The 3,847-nt window shown below is 31.5% G+C and overlaps 1 long non-coding RNA gene across 1 annotated transcript in view; it reads right to left on the bottom strand.

Annotated features, from left to right (window-relative positions):
• Positions 1 to 247: 247 nt before the first annotated feature.
• LOC108721122 (uncharacterized) overlaps positions 248 to 3,847 on the bottom strand; it is a 13,605-nt gene continuing 10,005 nt past the window's right edge. The window contains exon 3 of the long non-coding RNA XR_001936554.1: positions 248 to 322. This is a non-coding gene — a long non-coding RNA (uncharacterized lncRNA). The remainder of the gene's footprint in view (positions 323 to 3,847) is intronic.

Below are 3,847 nucleotides of genomic sequence, written 5' to 3'. Positions count from 1 at the left end.
GCGTTATAAGGCTTGAAAATTATAGTCGTCATCATTAGCGTGACTCAAGGTAAAATCTCTTGAATGTTGTTCAGGATAATGACCTAAATAACATTTGTCAAGATCAATGAATTTTTAGTGCAAAAATGAAAATAAGAGGAACAACTTTCATTGACCTTGATCTTGACAAATATTATCCAGGTCATGATCCTGTACAACATTCAAGAGGTTATAGCCGTCGGTCGGACACCTTGGGTAATGCTAATGCCGGCGATGCTGTAACTTGCAAGCCTTATAATTCGAAAAGTACTTAATGAAAATGAACTTAATTATAGTGTTGTGGCTTATCCCTCGAGCCAAAAGAATATGTAATGAAAAATGGGGGGTTCCATTTAAAAAATTTTAAGTGACCCTTATCTTGACAACGCCATCTAAAGTCAAACCAATGATACCATCTTATGTCCCCCTCAAAGTCACAAAACTTTCGTCTGAAATATTTTTCGAATTAACGCAGCGTTTCTAAGATATTTTCATGGATCCTTTAAAATGGGATACCCGGTATACCCCTCTTTTTTAGATACTTTAATGATGATAATTAAGTAAAGTTGTATGCTTGTCTTATTATTTTTTACGTTTCCAGTTTGCACCGCATTTAGTATGTTTTCGTTAGTAACCATTGAATTAACACCAATTGTCCTTGACGCTGTCATACCGATGAATAAATCTCGGCCACGTAAAATAAAGGTGGACTTCGAATTTTTTATTGACCAGGAACAGTATTTTTATATTTATTTAATACATGAAATCATAACAATGCTAATTGGAGTGTTAACAGTACTTGCAATTGGAACATTATCGTTGGGATTTTTCAGGCATTGTTGCGCAACTTTTAAAATCGCTAGGTAAGCGTATCGTTTAATTTTATGCAAAAAATAATCTATCTTGAGTTGTTAATTACGTGTAAATTGTTTGCAGTAACATTATCGAAAATACTGTGACTAAACATACACTTCAAATACCTGCTTATCGAAAAACATATGTGATGTATCAGAAAATTATTCGTGCTGTTCAAATTCATAGAAAATCTGCTCAGTTAGTCTTTATATAACTCTTTTAGCATTTATGATCTATTACCTATACATGCGAACATTGATTTTAATTTAAAAAAGCATATTATTTAATGCCCTCACATATTTGAACTCAAATGTATGAATTAGATTTTTCTTTGTTATTGAAGGTTTTCCACATCTTATTTAAATATTGTAAACAAATGGTATTTCGCTTTAGTGATATTAAGCGTAATATCTTTAAGTTGCAGTCTTTTTCGAGTAAGTAATGCTTTTGTATGTAATACATACAGTAAATTTTTTACGTTTTATATTCAGTTCAATTTTTATAGATATGAATTCGTACCTTATACATGTATAAATTGAAACATATAAATAATAATATAATATATTTTTATAGTTACTTAATGCATTAATATTGTCAAATGGGTTTTCCGAAATAACGTTGTGCATCGGTATAGTAGTATGTCATTTTATAGTCATGTTTGTAACTAATTTTGTTGGACAATCAGTTATTGATCATTACGCAGAAATATTTAATGCCGCGTAAGTACCGTATAAAGTACAAATTCAATTATAAATCGACTAAACAAATTAGTTTCTTCAATCAAATTCAGTGTCCATATTGTATGATATTTTTTTCAATCAATGATTTTTCATCAATTTCTAATCTATTTATATCTAACACAAATAATCATAAAGTTAAAAATTAAATTATAAGGAAAAAACAAGTGACTTTTCTTGGTAATTGTTATCTAATAAACTCTAAAGGAAATGCCCTTATCCACTTTAATATTGAAATATCTCGGAAATGGTAGACCGTCTACGTCCAAATGGGGGAGGGGGAGTGATTTTTATGCGTTTGGCTTACGATTTACTATCGTGTCTCCTGATAATGTATCGATTATATAAAGTTGGGAATAAGTATATAAAAATCGACAAAAAAAATTTTTTTTTGTCCCAGGAATTCACTTCATTGGATTGAATGTATTAAATAATCTATTATTTCTTATTAAATTAATGATATTTATGGAATCATTGTTATTCTAGGATGATGTTTACATAAATATTCGATCACAAATTATTTCATGTAATGAGAGAAAGAATCCTACACTCAGAGAAAAAAGTCACATCAGTAACTATAAATTTGTAGTTAAATAGCGCCTCAACTATATGTATATATACTATATATGTATGTATATATACAGGGTGAAAATATCAAATGGGCCGAATATCTCGGAAAATATGAAAGATACGAAAAAATGTTTCAGATAAAAGTCGTATGGTTCGGAGGGGAATATAAGAAGGTATCATTTATTTGACCTTGAGTGGCGTCGCCAAGGCCAGGTTAAGATCACATCTATTTTTTTAAATGGAACTCCCTATTTTTCATTATACTTTCTTATAGCTTACTTTGAGAGCTTTTCAAAACGCTATAATAAAATATTTTTTGATGAAATATTTTTCGAGTTATAAGGCTCGAAGGTTATACTGTACAGTCGGCATTAGAATTACGCAAGTTGTCTGACTGATGGCTGAAACCTTCTGAATGTTGTTCAGGCTCATGTCCTGGATAACGTTCCTCAAGATGAAGGCCATTGGAGATTATTCCTCTTATTTTCATTTTTGTAATAAAAATTTATTTTTACGCAAAAAGAGTGGTGAGGTGGAACTCCCTTCGCGTAGAAGACCATTACGTAAGCAAGGAGGGGTATAGAATATTTTTTAATATTATATATAGTAGAAATAAGGCGTTATTTTTTCAAATTTTTTTATTACTAACTTTTTAACGGACAACGAGCGACGACTAAAACCTGTTGGAGGTCATTCAGGGTCATTACCTTGACAAAATACGTCAAGGTCAAGTTCACCGGAGAGGTCTCCCCTAAAGTGAATATTTACCGAATTTTTATATTTGTAATATTCGTTAAACTTTTAAAATGAGTAAAGATTTGTAGCTTTTTTATAATTTCAGTGCACAGTTATAAGCAGTAATGACTGTTACAAACAATACAAAATCTAATTTTTTTTGTTTTTAGGTATAATACAATGTGGTATATAGCTCCATTATCAATACAAAAATTGCTTTTATTTGTGATGCAAAATTCTCTGAAAGCATACACCCTAACAATTGGACATATTTATGTAACATCTCTAGAGGGATTTTCTACGGTAACATAGATACTTTTAGTGACACACTGAGAATCCTATTTAGTTGAATTAGCTAATGTTTTGGCCATATTAAAATAACTCTTTTTTTTAATGGATAAATAAAGTCTTGACTGATGCTATAAATTAATTTTTAATTTTGATGCAAAAGATTTGATTATTGTAATATTTCACTCGTTTCTGAGATAATTATGCAGAATAGGCCTTTTTCCGAATTACGACATTTTTCGGCTGCAATATTGATAATAATATTTGTTATAACTCAAATAGTGATAATAAGTCGGGGAAGGTCAAAAAAAATTTTCTTTTAAAACACAATTGATAAACTAGAAGCTTATGCCGATCGTATTACATATTTCGCGTGGACATCGTGCGCCCCCAAGCAGGGGGGCAGGTGGGATGGGAGTCGTTTCGCGTGGAAGTCGGGAACCCCTAAGCAGGGGGGGTGGTGAGGTAAAAGTCGCTTCGCGTGGAAAGTCATGCGCCCCTATGCCGAGAGATAAGGTAGAACAAATAATTTAAAAAATAGATATTTTTCAACCTCCCCCGACTTATTATCACTATTTGAGTCATGACAAAGATGGGAAGGCTTCGTTTGCGTACAAAACGACAGCTTTGTTTACAGACAGCAA

This window comes from Mycetomoellerius zeteki, unplaced genomic scaffold (assembly GCF_001594055.1).
Source record: "Mycetomoellerius zeteki isolate Tzet28-1 unplaced genomic scaffold, Tzet1.0 scaffold161, whole genome shotgun sequence".
Classification (NCBI taxonomy): domain Eukaryota; kingdom Metazoa; phylum Arthropoda; class Insecta; order Hymenoptera; family Formicidae; genus Mycetomoellerius; species Mycetomoellerius zeteki.
The sequence above is the reverse complement of the archived record's forward strand: the minus strand, read 5'-3'. Positions and strand labels throughout refer to the sequence as shown.